The 18,336-nt window shown below is 36.7% G+C and overlaps 1 long non-coding RNA gene and 1 pseudogene across 1 annotated transcript; one reads left to right on the forward strand and one right to left on the reverse strand.

Annotated features, from left to right (window-relative positions):
• Positions 1–2,247: 2,247 nt before the first annotated feature.
• Positions 2,248–3,221, reverse strand: LOC120636808 (annotated as a pseudogene).
• An 855-nt stretch (positions 3,222–4,076) lies between these two features.
• Positions 4,077–7,291, forward strand: LOC120636810. Its single transcript, XR_005659398.1, has 3 exons — positions 4,077–4,105; positions 5,344–5,438; positions 7,195–7,291. It is a non-coding gene; the product is annotated as an uncharacterized LOC120636810 (long non-coding RNA).
• The last annotated feature ends 11,045 nt before the right edge of the window (positions 7,292–18,336 follow it).

Consider the following 18,336-nt stretch of genomic DNA (forward strand, 5'->3'; position numbering starts at 1 on the left):
GGCTTTGGCATAATTTGCAAAAATTAAAAATACTGGCAATTTCTACCCGAAGACTAAACCAAGACCCTTTAGAAAATCTCTTTGGTTGTATACGGGGCCACTGTGGTTCCAATCCTAACCCAAATGTGCAACAATTTATTGCTGGTTTGAAAACCAGCATTGTAAATAGTTTAAAATATAAATGTAATAGTAAAAATTGTGAAGATGATGCTAACACACTATTAACTAATATGACCACATATTTAAAAACTAGAACGCCTGTACCAGTGTCATCACCTAATCAGTTGTATGATATTGATGTTACTGACATTAATGAGGACACAGAGGATAATGCGGAGAACTAGGCATGTGCCTATGTATGTGGATTTGTATTTAAAAAACTTAAAAATAATACATGTATTAGTTGCAAAGAAATTATGCTATCGAATTCTATAGAACCAGTGCACATATTTAATAGTTTTAAGGCATATAATGAAAGAAAGTCTAGCTTGAACTATGTTACTGCTGAGTTCATACAATGCGTTGAGTTATGTGCAACTTACATTAATGAATTTTTGAATATGAATTCACATACGGGAGAGTTAAAAAAAACATTAAATATAAAATTAAAGGACAGAATATCCTTCAGCTGGTTAGATGGATGCATGACTCATAAAGTTGAAAACACTACTCATATTCTTAATAGTGTGTTAGCAATATGCATTAAAAGGTTTTGTATTTTAAAAAACAGAACTTTTGCGGCAGAAGCTAGTAAAAATTCATTACTAAGAAAAATAACTATTTTAAAACATGTATAAAAATAATAAAAGATATAACCAAATCCTATGTTGTGTTTTCTTCACTCTATCTGCATACGAAAAAATAGGTAAAAAGAACTATTTTGTAAACTACGATGGCTGGAATAAAAATATGTAAAACACCGAATTATTATTCTACGGTGTTTTAAATATTTTTATTTCAGCCATCACAGTTCGAAAACTTCCAAAATTTCATTCAATAATTTCCCGCCACAATTTTTGTTGTGTGGAACCATTAACAGATGGCGTGGCGGCGAATAGTCTGCACATTTTTGTATGTAGTTGTACTTCTTCTCCTTGGAGTAATATTGTTCTGTGTTTATATGCCTCTAATAAAAAACTTTATTATTATTATATATTTTTTTGGTTTTAACAACGAAAAAAAGATTGAATTGTCGTACATTTTTTGCTAACAGAGTTCACAACCGGCCACATCGGTTGTTACTCAGTAGTATCATAGTATGTCGTCAACTATTAGTAAGTCTGCTTCACAAGACCGTTGTTTTGCGATTTACTTGGTGCAATTTAGCTTGTCTAACGTGTTTTTTACAAGTACAAGAAGTAACGGCCAGGACGGACCGTGTTAAGTGCGTGGCACAGCACCCTATGGAGCATTGGCTGCTGTGTTCAATACCCCCATATTGAACGTCCATATATGGAATTATGAAACACACACATAGGTCATAAGATCTGAGGTAAGGCACCCAAACATTCTTATAAATGAATTGTCATAGTGCTTCTAACTCCTTTAGTATGTTAGGGCTGTGTACAAAGAAGTTGCGATCTATGTTCATAAGCTTAATAAAGTAATATTATTATTTTGACGGCCGATTGGCACAGTTTGTAGCGAGCATGAATGTTTTTCAGTATCTGGGTGTTTAAATGTATATTATAAGTATTTATGTATATCATTCATAAAGATATTCACCAGGCATCTTAGTACGGTAAAAGTATAGATATCCGGTACTTGCGTACGAGGGTGGGAGTGGGGAGGTAGGGGAAGCCCCCCCCCCACCTTTCCCCTTTGTCGGAAAAGTATAGTTTTCGAGTAATGATTTTTTTTATAAATCATAACCTCACTTCTTTTACATAGGAATATTGACCTATATATTAAATATCCTATGTCAAATATACCTTTTTAGTGTCAGATTCTAGGGGACGTCTCGCTCCGCTCTGCTTCGCTCGGCTCTCAATGGTCTTTTATGTTCTAACCTAACCTAACCTAGCTTCTTAAAATAGATTTTGACCTATGTATTAAATATCCTATGTTAAATATACCTTTTTAGTGTCAGATTCTAGGGGACGCCTCGCTCCGCTCCACTTCGCTCGGCTCTCAATGGTCTTTTATGTTCTAACCTAACCTAGCTTTTTAAAATATATTTTGACCTATAAATATATTAATTATCCTGTGTTAAATATACCTTTTTTCTATGATAGTGGTAAATGAAACAATGGAAGTTTTATTTTAATTATTTAATTAATTTTATATACATGTTTTATACCTTGCATTACTTCAAGGAATGGATCCTTTTTATATTTCTCAATATTTCGCCTCCACAAATATTCAACTATGACGTCTGCAATTGTGTATTATTGTAATTTTGTTTTTTAAAATATCTTTTTATCGCTCTTCATTGGGACTCAATTCGTTGAGTATGAGTCCCATCTTCAGCCACAAATGGATTGTCTGGGTCTGAGTGGTTGACTTTTTTATGGATGTACCCGTGTTCTGCCAAGCAATCATATGCCCGCCAACAATCTGTATGAACTGTGGTGCCAGCAGCCACGTGTTTCTTTATAAGTGGCACCAGCACCTCAGCAGATCTAATATTGTCCGGGCACACCTCTAGTCTGAGATCCTCAGACCCATCTTCAATCATACCGAGAACCCAGTGTCCTTCTATGTGACATCCTACAACAAGTAAAATTAATTTTAGAAATTTAGCATGGCAAAAAGTAGATGTGAAAAGTCATCTTACTTATATGTATGTTACCTTTATTATATTTGCGTTTTCCAAATTTGCTCTCGTCAATCTGCACGATTTTGCCTGGGCCACCAATCATTCCCGAAAACTAGTTTTTCAAGGTGGTAAATAACAACCACTTCTCTACAATAATTAAACCAATCACTTATTGTGTTTCGGCTTAAACATTGCTGTTTCTCTCTTTTGTATGGGTCTTCATGAATTGTTTTATTATAAGACCATCCTTGAGAATATGCATAGATCAAATAATATACATGTGGTAAATCAAGCACAACATTTTCAAAAAAAGTTCCTAGTCTTCGGGAGATTTTAACTCCACTGCCTCCACCTTTCTTCTTACAGGATGCTTTGGCACATATAAATGTGCCGAAAGATTTGCAGCCAGTTGTGTAACATATTTTCATTAATGTTTTATGTTTTCCGCAACGCCGTTCCTTAAGGACCAGCCCTTCATCTTCACTATATCGAACACATTGCTCATTTGTTCCGATTTTTTGCACGATATCCATCAGATTCCACATGAGTAGAATCTTTGAAACGTATAGCCCACGATTCACGTAGTCGCCGTCGTCGTCGACGTAAATGGATGATGGTGGCTCCAGTTGAGCGTCAGGCGCCGAAGAGGGCCCCGCTACGGGTTCGTAATCGCCCATTCTCAGGTCCGGTAAGCAAGCCAAAGTCCAAAGAATTGCAATCCAATTGAGTCCAGAAATAAAGCCAAGGTCAAACGTAAAAGCGATCAAAAAAGTCCAAAAACAGAGCAGAAGTCGTCGTAAAAACAGAGAAAACACAGCACTTCACAACAAAGAACATTCGCTTAACCACTAGAGAAACGGAATGACGATTGACATTTGACATTGACGGACGTTCGCAAAATGGCCGTCGACAACGTTCCGTTACACACTTTTTTGTTGTAACTATTCATAAACTATACCAAATACATATCTAGCTGCATTTCGTTATACGCAATTTTTAGTGAAATTTATTTTTATCGTAATTAATTCAAAATGCATTTCCGAAATCCAAAAACAGTGTATATGGACCAAGTTTAACCCAGACAAAGCTCCTAAGCAAAAAACATATGTAAAATCAAGTACCGGATATCTATACCCAACCCCTTAGTACCCATAACACAAGCTACGCTTACTTTGGGGCTAGATGGCGATGTGTGTATTGTCGTAGTATATTTATTTATTATTTATTTATTAATATATATTTATATTCATATATAAATATATTTTTTTAATCTGTTCCTTTTATTTTATGTCATCTTTCATTAATTGTCTTAGTTATCCACAAATTATGTAGTTCTTCCTTGTAAGTGTAAGTGGCCCTGCTGTACTAATAAGATGTAAAATAAATAAATAAAATAAATTAAAGATTTTAAATTAAGATTTTCGTGGTTAATCAACATTTCTTAAATATAGTTAACGGGTACATACCTACCACGATAATATTTTATATTTGTCGATATTTCAACCCAATTGCATGGATTGTGGTCACAACGGAACTGAAATATTGACAAATCCAAAATATTATTTGGATTTGTCAGTATTGGCAAAGTTTGGGAATGAACGCAACGAAAATTTAAATTATCTCGACTACTTAATGTCTAACTAGACCTAACCTCAATCGAAATGACTAAACTTCAACATATAACGTAGTTCTAAGTTAAAAAACTTAAATCTCTTTCTACCTTTAATGTGTTTATTAGTGTACCTTTATAGTATTCTTAAAACTTATTGCTGCAAATTCACTAATTACAAGAAATGGAAAGTAGTCACTTTTTCATTATTCCAGTGCATTATTCAAGTTAAAACACTTAAATGTTATTTTTGTTAGTTCTCTGAATTATGTTATTTCTTATTGTTTGGCAATTGAACTTATACGAGTATACTAAACCTACTTTATAAACTATGTTGTTGTTTTGTTAATATTTTATGCTACGAGTATATACCGTTTATACTAAGTTATAAATTCTTAGTTTATGCACTACACACTTGTTGAACCGCTAACCAGAAACCCACTAGAGTTACATTACCCAAAGCAATTTTACCAGGATTATGTTATCAGATATTTTTCTACCATCCATTGAAATGACAAAACACAGACATGCGTAAAAATATCTGATTATTTTACACCAATTTAATAGACATTGGGCAAGATAATGGGTCACATTGGTAACACGAAAAATAGTTTTTTTTTCTTAATATTATTTTCGCGGTATGGCGACAATGCCACCTATTACGCCCTCTCTAAAATTTCTTATTCAATTATACGTTAGCCTTTACTGCAATCTCACTTGATAGTAAGTGATGATGCAGTCTAAGATGGTAGCGGGCCGACCTGTTACAGGTATGACAATCATATCAATCTCATACCCAGTACCGGTCGTATGGTAACATGGCAGAAGCCCCTAACCAGAGCGAGGAAAATCAGAAATTATAAATTTACAAAATGGCCCCTCCGTGGATCGAACCTGGGGCCTCCCACCTACGATTGTCTATACACATATTTTGTATCTACAATAAAGTGTATTTTTATTTCATTTATATTTTCAGTTGGGAAACTTCTTCACAGCCTTCTTGGTTTTCATTTTCCCTGCAATCATGGAGACAATGATCACGTGGAAAGAGCCAAGAAAGTTAATTTTCCGGTAATATTTTATTCCATTTCACTGATATCGTTCTGTAACTTCCTAAGTGAGTAATTTAGTTTGGTCGGCCTAGAAATTTATAGGTCTGTAAAGAAGCCCGTAGGAACAAACTGGAATCAGGAAATTTTCTGTGTCCACGTGCGTCGGCGAGCACGTTAAGTAATCGATGTATTTAATGTAAATAAATAAATAAGTATATTACGACAATACATGCATCGCCATCTAGCCCCATTTAAGGCGTCGCTTGTGTTTTGGGTACTAAAATAGCTGATGAATATTTTTATGAATACATATTAAATACATAAATACTTATAATTTACAGATAAACACCCGGACACTGAAAAACATTCATGTTCATCACACAAACATTTTCCAGTGGTGGGAATCGAACCCACAGCCATGGACTAACAAAGCAGGGTCACTTCCCACTGCGCTAATCAGCCGTCAAAAAAAAATGAAGTGCAAATAAAAAATGTAAGATCCGGACGCCTGGCCGTTGTGAAACATCGAAATTGTTTTGTATGAGTTATATGCATAAAATAACAGATTACAACAGTAGGCAGAGGTGGCATAGTGAAAAGATAAAGCATTACAAGCATAGTAGGATTTGGCTTTCTTTGTAAGAGGCTGCAAACTTTCACTTCCTGAATTATCGCTGTCAGACATATTTTATTGTAAACATATTTTCATCAATAAAACACAGGTTATGGTCATATGTGTAACGTAGTAAACAATACGTATGGACTATGTATGTACATATAGCGTGGCGATGCGTCGCCACGGCCTGTATCGTCACGCCAACAACCAGGTTTACCCTCGTCTATAGATGTTTCACATCAAAAAGAAAAAAAGTGTGTGCGTGTAACCTTTACGCGCGATTGAAGTAAAACTTTTATTATTATTTACTGATGAAAGAGTAATATGTTCCTGGGACTCCGCCATTTCATTTAATATTCAAAATTCATTAATATCACTTTCACATTTTATAAATATTTTCATTTGTTAAATAGAATAATAATTGAGAGTAGACAATTGAAGGTTAGATCAGCACATTTCAATATAACCTTGTCATTGAATATTATAGAATGTCGCAATCGTCAGAAAATTTATAAATAAGTTTTTTATTACAAATGTAATAAATAAACCATTATATTTAAAGATTTTCAAAAAACTTTGCTATTTAAAATATTTTTTTAAACCTGAATTTTTTAATACGTTTGAAAATATTGGCAATAAATAATCCTAATTGATTATTATATTTGCCACTAGCTGATGACATATACTTACGACTAATCCAAATTATTATTTTTAAATACCGGAAACTACACAGACGTCTGACGTAAGCTTTACTTCCGTCTGAAAAACATCTGAGTTACTCCCTCGTCCACCTGAAGAAGTTTTACTTCAAAAACTGTTTATTAATTTTTAGACGGCCGATTGGCGCAGTTTGCAGCGACCCTGCTTTCTGAGTCCAAGGCCGTGGGTTCGATTCCCACAACTGGGAAATGTTTGTGTGATGAGCATGAATGTTTTTCAGTGTCTGGGTCTTATTGTATATAATAAATATTATATGTATATTATTCATAAAAATATTCATCAGTCATCTTAGTATCCATAACACAAGCTACGCTTACTTTGGGGCTAGATGTGTATACACACATCGCCTTGTCTTGTCTTGTCATAGTATATTTATTTATATTTATTAATTGAAATTACTAACTAGTGAATTGCATTAATATATTAAAATCTGTTACAGGTTGTCACTATTGAAGAATGTAAGCCTCGTACTGTTCGGTTTATTCTTAGGCGGAGGTGCGTTTTATTCTTCATAAATAAATGAATACGATTATAATTTTTTTTATTTTAAACTAGCCAGTAATTTTATCCGCTTATTTCGGTGTTTTTAAGCTAAAACTTTGTTTGAGAGTCATTCTCTCGAAGCCTCGTAATTTCACATTGAATCTATAACTTGCACACGAGTCTAGGTCGTCAACTGAACTGTATGCATTCACTACAGCGTCACTAAACTGCGCGAAACCTCCGATACACTGATAAAGTATCCTATGTCCTTCTTGGCGCAGTGGGTCTTATAATTGGGAGGTCCCAGGTAAGACTTCCGGCGGGGGTCAGTTTGGAAATATATAATTTATTAATTTTCTCTGGGCTGTTCTGGTGTGGGGCTTCGGACGTAGATAGTTACCAGCCTATTTACAAAGATAGCGTTCTGTTACGATGCCGCAAAGAAACCATAGGGGTATAGGTTTCTGTCATATATCTAACCTTCTATTCTATCTATTAGCCGGTTACCATTTTGGACTGCATCATCACTTTTCATCAGGTGAGATTGCAGTCAAGGGCTAACTTGTATTGAATTTTGAATTTTTGAATTTTGAATAAAACTATAACACCACAGCGCTCACCTCCAGGGTGGTTGTCAACACAGACTTAAGAACATACAGAATCCTCATTCAGCCATTATTGTATGCAGTGCATTGTGTCTAAAAACAGAGAAGACGCCCCGCGCACGTCTCACTTTACACCCGCGGAATGTTACTAGCCCACGAACTTTTTCTATTTTCCTCATTTCATGGGAAACGTTTAGAACATTAGAGGTAAAAAAAATACTGTCATCTGCTAAATGAATGAAGTGTCTAACCGCCTGTTCGAGAAAAACTACTAATGTGGAGTGCTTTTTGATGCTGATAATGAGATTCTGTATGTTCTTTACTCTTTGGTTGTCAATAATTATAATCTGTGGTTCTAATATTACAATTGGCCATGTTGTAAATTCGGTTTTTAGGTTATTAATAATTTTTCTGTGGTAGAATGAGCCTATTTTTGGTTTTTTATCATTACGATGTTCTTATACCTAAGCATATTGTGCAGATAAACTACTTTGTTAAATATAATCTAAATAAAACCGGTTATTTACACCGAGATAAGGTTTAAACACAGTTTCACGGCTTAGAAAGACAATAACAATTGAAGATAAAGGAATTATTATCATCAACGCTTGAAAACTCTCTATAGGAATGAATGTTTTACCTACGTGCAAAGATTTAAAATGGAGATATGCCTTGACACCAAAAAAACTATGCCTTCGTTTTAATTCTTAAACGCAGCCTAAGCGTTCGCGTGTATCTTTATTTCGTATCTAGCGTGCGTATAATAATAAATATAATGCTGTCGCAGATTTTTAGTACTTTTAAATGGGTATAACTTCGTGGTACATGATTTTATCGAAACTTTTACGCAGCGCACCCGTACGATCTCTGTATACTATTCTGAGTATTAAATAACTAATGAATCCACACTTTGCCAGTGTGGTGTCCACCATGCCTAAACCCCTTATTTTAAGAGGCGCACGACCCCAGTAGTGGGCCGGTAATATTGTAAAATTACACCAGCCCAAATAAAAAACCAGTTTCAGAATCAATATCATCTTTTCGAAACAGGCGACCTTCTCAATCATATTTCTCTGACTGTCCCGCACCGTTACACCAGATGTTGCAAATCCACATTTTTTTTTTCACAAACCGTTTACTTTTTTTTTTTATATTAATAGCGGGCAAACGAGCAAGTGGCTCACCTGATGGTAAGTGATTCACTCGCCGCCCATAAACATCTGCAGCACCAGAGGAGCCACCGATGCGTTGCCGGCTTTTAAGGAGTGTGTTTATCCGCCCCTTGAATAACCCTAGATTGTATTTTTGAGGAAACACATGGGAGATTGTTCCATAATTTGCAAGTGCGCGGTAGAAATGATCTGGTATTTCGAACAGTAGAAGAATACCAGGCATCCAGATGATGAGGGTGGAATTTATTTCTACGGCGTGAGGTGCGGTCAGAGAACAGGGAAGGAGGTATCAACGCAAACAACTCTTCGGAACACTCTCCATTATAGAGTCGATAGAACACACAAAGGGAGCTAACATCTCTTCGGTGCCCCAGGGACTCCAAACTGCAAGTCAATTTGGGATTGTCAACAAGTCGAACTGCCCGCTTTTTTACTAAATCCCATGTCGGAAAACAAGCGCCTCCTATACGTATTTGCGCAAAATACAACAGTTATCTTGAAGATTCACACCCGTTTTTTCTCGCATGACCGAAGGTTGGCTGGAAGAAAATGCTTAAGCATTAAGCCCGGATGTGCAATGGAAATTTTGATACACTTCCGTCCGCGAAATTTTAGTACAAAGGGATACCAAGTTTTTGCTTAACGTATCAACAGATTACAGAGATACAGATTATTAGTATTTGACGGCCTGACCCTGACGACGACCCTGCTTTCTGAGTCCAAGGCCGTGTGTTCGATTCCCACAACTGGAAAATGTTTGTGTGATGAGCATGAATGTTTTTCAGTGGCTGGGTGTTTATATGTATATTATAAGTATTTATGTATATTATACATAAAAATATTCATCAAACATCTTAGTACCCATAACACAAGCTACGCTTGGCGTGTGGCGTTGTCGTAGTATATAATTGTATATAAATAGCAGGGCAGGGCAGGGCAGACAGCTTTGAAATTTAGTAGGCATGTCACCTATGCTATGGAAAAGGACATGTTCTTTCTATAAGAATATCTTAAATACTTCCCGTGGTAGGATTAAAAATTATTAACGATCGAAGCTTCAGAAACAATTCTGAAGTCCATGCAGACGAAGTCGCGGGCAGAAGCTAGTATACAATAAAAAAAAAAAACCACCGTCACTGAATAACGAAAATATTAACTTAGTATCTTAGGTCAAGCTTTTATTTGATAGATATTGAAGAAGTTGTAGTATAATCCGCCATTTTGAGGCGGAGAACATCTTGGACCGATTTTGTTCAAACATAGCTGAGAGCACTCTCGATTGTTTCACCTTTCAAAGAAAGGAGACGAAATCAAAATCGGTTCAGCCGTTTGGGAGCTACGGTGCCACAGACGCACAGACACGTCAAACTCATAACACCCCGTCGTTTTTGCTTCGGGGGTTCCAAACAAGTATCCCTACTAATATTAAAAATGTTAATGTAAGTTTGTTTGTTACGCTTTCACGCAAAAACTACTTAACCGATTCTCATGAAACTTTGTACACATATTCTTGGAAGTGTTAGAAGTAATATAGGATACTTTTTATCCCGACATTACACCATAACTCCGACAAATTATAACTATACTATAGAGGTTATAATATGTGTTTAATTTTGCCCAAACTTTGTGTAGATCCGATGAATGTGGTTGGAGACGGAGGACAGAACTCCTCAGCGGAAAGCAACTAACCCCTCATTTAAGGCTTAGCGATACTGAATACTTTAATTTTTTTTAGACACACTTCTACAGCTAAATTTAATGCCATATCATAAAACAAAATCAAACGTATACGAAGTCGCGGGCAATAGCTAGTAAACGATAAATGTAAAAAGTAACTTCGGTGGGTCAAGAAATTTGCATTACAAACTTCAGTACGCCGCCGTTCTATTCCCATAAGTGCCGTATTTCTTACTTACCTGCTAGTCTTACAGTTTTCCTACTGATTTTCAAAGTTTAAATAAAACATGTGGCGCATTGATATACAAAACTGCAAAGATGCACAGTTCCATACACATGTTCAGCATAATTAACAAACTTGCTGTTGCCAGCCTTCTTCGTCCGCTTTTATTAAGGTTTTAGAAATCCCGTTGGTTTTTCCGAAATTAAAAGTAGCCTTTATTACTCTCTGACCTATTAACTAACTCTATGAAAAAAAAATCTACTTAGCACAAACAAACACTTTCGCATTTTTAATGTTAGTACGGATGATTGTAAGAATAGTAAGATTTTAAGCTGTGATACACCAAGCTGGCCAAGTGCGGTTTGGAAGATTGGTTGCTTTGAGTACGTTATGGAAAACTCACAGGCATGCAGGTTTCCTTACGATCTTTTTCCTTCACCGTTATAATAATATACTACGACAATACACACATCGCCACCTAACCCCAAAATAAGCGTAGCTTGGGTTATGGGTACTAAGATGACTGATGAATATTTTTATAAATTATATATACATAAATACTTAGAAAATACATATAAACACCCAGACACTTAAGAACACTCATGCTCATCACACAAACATTTTCCAGTTGTGGGAATCGAGCCCACGGCCTTGGACTCAGAAAGCAGGGTCGCTGCCCACTGCGCCAGTCGGCCGTCAGTAGCAAGTGATATCAGGTTATAGCCGAGCATTTTTCTTCAGAGTTTGTTCGCGGAAAGACGCGGGGGATACCTAGTTTGCGGGACAATATAAAAACAAACAAATAAACTCACTTGTTTGAGTGTTTGCGCAATCATTATTTCGAAAATGCAGCACGTGCCGTTGAAGTTCAGAAATAAAAATACGTCGGTTAGATATCTGGGAAAATAATCCTCATTATAATTCTTTTTAGATTTTTCATATCCCACAGGAATGGGCCAAAACACTCCTACCCCATAGGGATTTTTTTTATTCCTCTACAAGTTAGCCCTTGACTGCAATCTCACCTGGTGATAAGTAATGATGCAGTCTAAGATGGTAGCGGGCTAACCTGTTAGGGAGGATGGTAGCATACCATACTAAAAAAAAATTTAAAAGTAGGTAATAGTTTGGTGTATAAGAATCATCCTATACTGAGTGTAAGAGGCGCGGTGCGGTGGGGCTATCAATTCAGTGCTATGTATTCATTTCGGTCGTTTCATGTAGCAGAAAAAAAAATAGTCGATAAGGTATTTAATTTGATCAGCAGCTTCCAAATTCCAAAATGCAGAAATTTATCTTTTAACTGGACTTGTCTCGTAAACTTTTTCATTTTCTATGAGACGGATCAAGTCGACATCGAAACTTTGAATGTGTTTAGATTAATTATTAAAACTGGTGCGATGTTAGGTCCAAAAGTACCTTTGGAGTCATGTTACAAGAGCGCCCTGTGCTCTCACAAAGAATGCCTGTACCTTTTGCAGTCTTTGTGCTATTACTTATTTATGTCCGAGATATCTGCATATCGTTTGCGAAAGTTACTTTGAAGATAAGGCCGCACTGAGAGAACTGCACTGCATGACTTGGCTGACTTGGCATGATATGACGTGGCTCTATGTAGTAAAACGCAACGCTGCAGTGCAGTAGAACTTTTAAATGCTTTTGGTTATTAAGGTTTTCAAACCAACAGTGGTGAACTCATCTTCCCCGCGAGTATCAACCCGAGCAGTGCTTAGACAGACTTCGGTTTCAAGAATCCACAAAACAAAAAGTTTCACACATTTCTACCATTAAAACACTGGTCTTGACTTCTAATAATTATAAAAATATCTGGGCCTTTAAACCGGTGAATTTCATACCAGTGTTTGGGAATTAAATGTTCAATATATTTAATTCCCAAACACCCTTTCCCGGATAGCGAGAATTTGCCTTGTGTGCCTTGATTGAGTTGATTGACCACTAATGTTCGATATGACTCTTAACAGCAGCGGGGAGCTGGAAGGGTGCGTGGATCTGCGTTCTTACTAAGTTTATCTGAGCCCGTGTAGTGTGAGATCGAACTTGAGCAGTATAAATTTTAGGGTAGGCAGTGCTTTTGTGCATGTATGAAGTGCACGCTACTGTTGACCAGTGACTAGATTTCACTCATTGGGTCAAAGAAGCTTAGTGAGAACGCACATCCACCCGCAATACCCAGCTGCCCGCCGCACTCTTAAATGTGAGATTGAACATGAGCGGTCATTCAACCCAATCAACGCTCACAAAAATAAAATATCCATTAACCGATGTCCATTACATCGGTTAATAGATAGTTTGGATTTTGTTCATTATCAAATTTGTAATCTAATCGGTTCCTAATATTAAATGTTTAAACTACACTGTTTTTACCAACTTTATTATTTTAAAACTATTAATTTTGTTTACAATATGAATAAGATTAAAAGAAGGTAGCCGTTATAATATATGCCATCAATAGCCTGTAACAGTCCACTGTTAGACAAAATGCCTCTCCCAACGGGGGGAGTATCCCATAATCACCACGCTGGGCAGACGGGCTAGTGATACCTTGCGTCGGGCGGTGTTAGATTACCTTAGTCGCCTCGTACGACACCCGCTGGAGGGGGGAGTGACAACTGTATTCTGGTCTGCCATCACCACGCGGTACAAAAAACAGTAAAGACAAAAATAACCAGTTTTTTAGAACAGGATTTTAAAGGTATGAAAAAATAAATAGGCATATAAAATTATTAATCTCACAAAACTCATCCAATTGCTCATATTCGGAAATGCTATTGACAGACACGATATCATGAACACGTATACAGTTCTATATAAACGTTCCCATACTCCACGCCTCCTGTTAAATGTAACCAATCGATTATATGAATAAGTGAATGAATTAATGAATGAACTTACGAGTATATTGTACACAACAGAAAAAGAAAATAACAGAAAATAAGAATACACGGAGCAATTTAGATATAAAGAGCAATTCGGTGACCTTATCGCTTCATAGCGTTCTGTTCCAGGCAGCCTAAGGCGTATAACGTCACTTAGGTAACAAGCAGTGGCTCGCACCTCATACATGCACAAAAGCACTGCCTACCCTAAAGTTTATATATACCTCGTATAAGAGAAGGATTTTTGCCGTTTTATGCAATTTTCCTGCTGTATGCATAACCTGGTAAGAAACCCAGTGCACGCCAGTGCTAACAAGTCAGCATATCGACCCATTACCGGCCCACTACAGGGCACGGGTCTCCACACTCAATGAGAATTAAGGCCGTAGTCCACCACGCTGGCCCAGTGCGGATAGGTGGACTCCACAGACCTTTGAGAACATTATGTAAAACTCTCAGGCATACAGGTTTCCTCACGATGTTTTCCTTCACCGCTGAAGCAATTGATATTTTAATTGCTTAAAACACACATAACTTTGAATAGTTGGAGGTGCGTGGTGGGATTCGAAATCAGGTCTAGGTCTTTCCTAGGTGAAATTCCTAGTGAAAACGGGCATAATGTTCTCAAATGGACATGAATAAATTATTCATCAACATGAAATTTGACTTTGATTTGAAAATTTCGGTAGTTTAGGTCGTAACAAGACGGAAAAAAAATATATGGCATGAAAAACTTTGCTTTTGTGCTTAGAAGACTGTTATAATTGACCACATATAAAACAAAATGCATCAGCATCGTATTAATTGCACTTTCGTGACGACATTTTAAGTTATTCTGGGCTTGTAAATAACACCTGATGGTTGTTTATCACTTGGGTGCCATCTAGCGGCACAGTGTAAACGTTAATACCCCACTCTCACCACGCGGTCTTTTTAAAAATATTAATATTTTTAAAATGTATGAAAAAATTGAAAAATTAGTATTATTATTATAACTATCACAAAAGCAAACTTTATACCGAAAAAAAGTATTTTCTTTTCGTTTTTATGCATAACTAACTGGAAAATAATAGTATAAACTTTAGGACAAAGAACGAAATTTTTTTTGTAGAGTCGTGTTATGATAGAATCTACTGTAGTTTAAGGAAACTGGTCACTTAGTAAGATGGATGTATTCAAAAACTAATTCTTTAACTTTTACAATGTTTGGGGGTTTTCTACCATAGATTTAAGTAATACTACTAAAAAAAATACTTATTTTAAAATTACAGTCCATTTGACATCCTAAAAATAAGGATCATAATTCTAAAACAAAACGTGAAGTATATTTAAATTATACAGCCTTAAGATCGTACAGTTTTAAATGATTTAATTACGATTTGAAGACTATTAATGCGAGTAAGTTTGGTTACTAAGGTTACAAAATTTAAGATTAAAAAAGGTTGTAACAGGTTACAGAGGTTGTGAACTTACGTATTCGAAGGCATGTGAACTGTGAACGGGGAGCGGCACTGTTCTCCCCAAGCCCAGTAACCGAAGAATCCAATTATCATGGCCAATGTTACTACAAATGGCATACCTGTAACAGGAACCGTTCCTTTATATTTATTTATTTATAGAGTATTCAACTAAGGGTTTATGCTGAATTTGTTTTGGGCGCCCCTAAACCCCCCGATACACTCAGGATTCTAGATGCAACAAGAAACAAACATGAGATTTCGCTGCACTGGTGCAGATTCTTTTGTACACAAATAATTAAACTAATTTGACTTGTCTAAAAGTATTTCTATTCTTTTCGCACTGTATCCCCTAGAGACGGATGGCCCTATTTTCTGTAATTTTTTTTTTAAAAGAAATATGTACCTACAACAGAAATGGCTTCATTACCAACTTATTAAAAACGTATTAAAAGCGCGGGTAGGCGGGTGCGATGCGGAGGGTCGAGATGTATTGTGTTGCGATGAAACGGGAAATAATTTACTTATGAAGTAAGGAAGTTGTACGGGAAACGTGTTGACGATAATAATATAATTACCCCATTGCAAAACAGCCCTGAAATACACCGGTCTCCGCATATTGTTCTCAATAGGTAGAGTCACGCCTATTCCGTTGATGTTATATATGCATATGCCAAGGAAACGGAGTAAACCATGCGTACTCTTCCATACAGGTCGCTTGTTCAGGTCAGCTGCTACTGATATGCTGTAGTACATCGTGGTTAGGACGCATGTAACTGAAAAATTAAGTTTACAGTACATAATGTTAGTATTCAAGCATTTCATTTTTTCCGGAAAATTCCCCTCGTTAGCGGAACAAAATTCGTTTGAAAGACAAGCCTTTATTACTTAGGAGCAACTGTATAAACAGCGCCATCTATTAAAAAACATGGGTACTACGTAGCTGGCGCATGTATCTCCATAGAAACTGTTAAGCCCAGTTGTTAATAGTACCAGTATTATCCGATGTGGGGCGCTGTTTTGAGTACAGAATGACAGTTCTACATTAACCATCTTATTAATAAAAATAAACAATTGTAAATCATTCTGTGCACAAAGCAATTGTTTTGTTTGACAGGAGCTCACCAATAATTAAATCGGCAACTAATGAAAACGGCGCTAAATATTTCAAACTTCTTATCAAGCACAGAGCAATCAGTGGCGCAGTTATTATCAAAATAAGAATGCTCATTGATAACTTATAATCTGTTACTGATGCAAGTACCTGTGAGAAGAGAAATTAATTAAATAACGTTAATACACATTAATAAGTCGGCGGTTCTGAATGTACCTAGAGAGCAGATTAAAGATGAAGGCCACAGTTTGTAATCCCAGCCTGCGCTCTTTTAATAGTCTTGTGCAGGAATGATGGAACGAGTTGCCGGAGCCAACCAAGCGAGCTCCTTCTATACGCTCGTTTAAAAGATAGCTCTAGGAGCATCTTCTCAAAAAGTGTCAGTGAAATACCTAAGACGTAAACACTTTTGTTCCGTACCATCAGTGGTCTATATTTTTTTTTTTTTATTAACAGCGGGCAAACGAGCAAGTGGGTCACCTGATGTTAGTGATCACCGCCGCCCATAGACATCTGCAGCACCAGAGGAGCCACCGATGCGTTGCCGGCTTTTTGTTTCGGTTTCGGAATTTGTTTATCCGCCCCTTGAATAACCCTAGATTGTATTTGTGAGGAAACACATCAGATGGGAGATTGTTTCACAATTTGCAAGTGCGCAGTAGAAATGATCTGGTATTTCGAACAGTAGAAGAGTACCAGGCATCCAGATGATGAGGGTGGAATTTATTTCTACGGCGTGAGGTGCGGCCCGAGAACAGGGAAGGAGGTATCAATGTAAACAACTATTTATAAAAGTAGGTATATAATTTACTATATTATATCAATTAGTTAAATGATATTGACACAAATGTAGTACATATTTATATATTTTTTATGAATCACGAGGTACTGGCTTCGATTCCCAGGTCGTGCTAAAAATCGTTTAGTAGTGGGTTTACTTAAGGGGTAAGTCCCGGTTATTATCGCTATGATAACATGTAATGTTGAAGGCCGCCATTCCGTATAGGATTGTTGATCCTCTCCTACACAGTATTCTCCGTTAAGGCCGTAGTCCACCACACTGGCACAACGCGGATTGGTGGACTTCGCACACGTTTGGGAACATTATGGAGAACTCTCAGGCATGCAGGTTTCCTCACGAAGTTTTCGTTTACCGTTGAAGCAAGTGATATTTCAATTGCCAACAACGCGCATATCTTAAAAAAGTAAGAGATGTGTGTCGGGATTCGAACTCGCCCCCTCGAAAGTGAAGTCGAAGTCTTACACACTGGGTTATCACCGCTTCAATATAAGATTATATTTGAATTATACAAACTAAATTTGACGAAGATAAGACCGTATATTCGTTGAAACAAAATAATCGCGTTGAAAAAATTCTCCTCCGTTTTGAAGGCGGTTAAAATACGCATATTTTCCACTTAATAAATCTCCGCCGGCCATCCATAAGGGTCTTCACCCCTCGCTCATATGTCGAACGATGAAATTGCATTTTATTGTACGCTGTACGGTGTACGGTATCTAATTGAGTAAAAAATTCACGATACTATACCATTTCATATATAGTTCTAGACAGTCTAGGTACACGGAGATTTGTGTTTATATAGGTTTTTGACGACCTCCGTGGCGTAGTTGTGACCGCTTTGGACTGTTAAATATAGGGGTCGCAGATTCGATGACGGCGGCGGAGATTTGGAATTTCTAATTGGTGATCTTTCTCTAGTGAAAAGCTTTAGCTAAAGAATGAAGAATATACATCACCATCATTGTGTCAAAACAATGAAAATTGCTCTCGCACATCTCATCTCACATACGGGGAAGTTTGCTAGCTCACAAACTTTTCCCATTTTCCCAATTTTATGGTAAACGTTTAGAACATTAGTGGTCAAATAATTACTGTCAAATGCTTAATGGCATAAAGTGACTAACCGCCTGTTCCGAAACACTACTGAAGTG

The sequence above is a fragment of the Pararge aegeria genome, assembly GCF_905163445.1.
Source record: "Pararge aegeria chromosome W unlocalized genomic scaffold, ilParAegt1.1 SUPER_W_unloc_2, whole genome shotgun sequence".
Taxonomy (NCBI): domain Eukaryota; kingdom Metazoa; phylum Arthropoda; class Insecta; order Lepidoptera; family Nymphalidae; genus Pararge; species Pararge aegeria.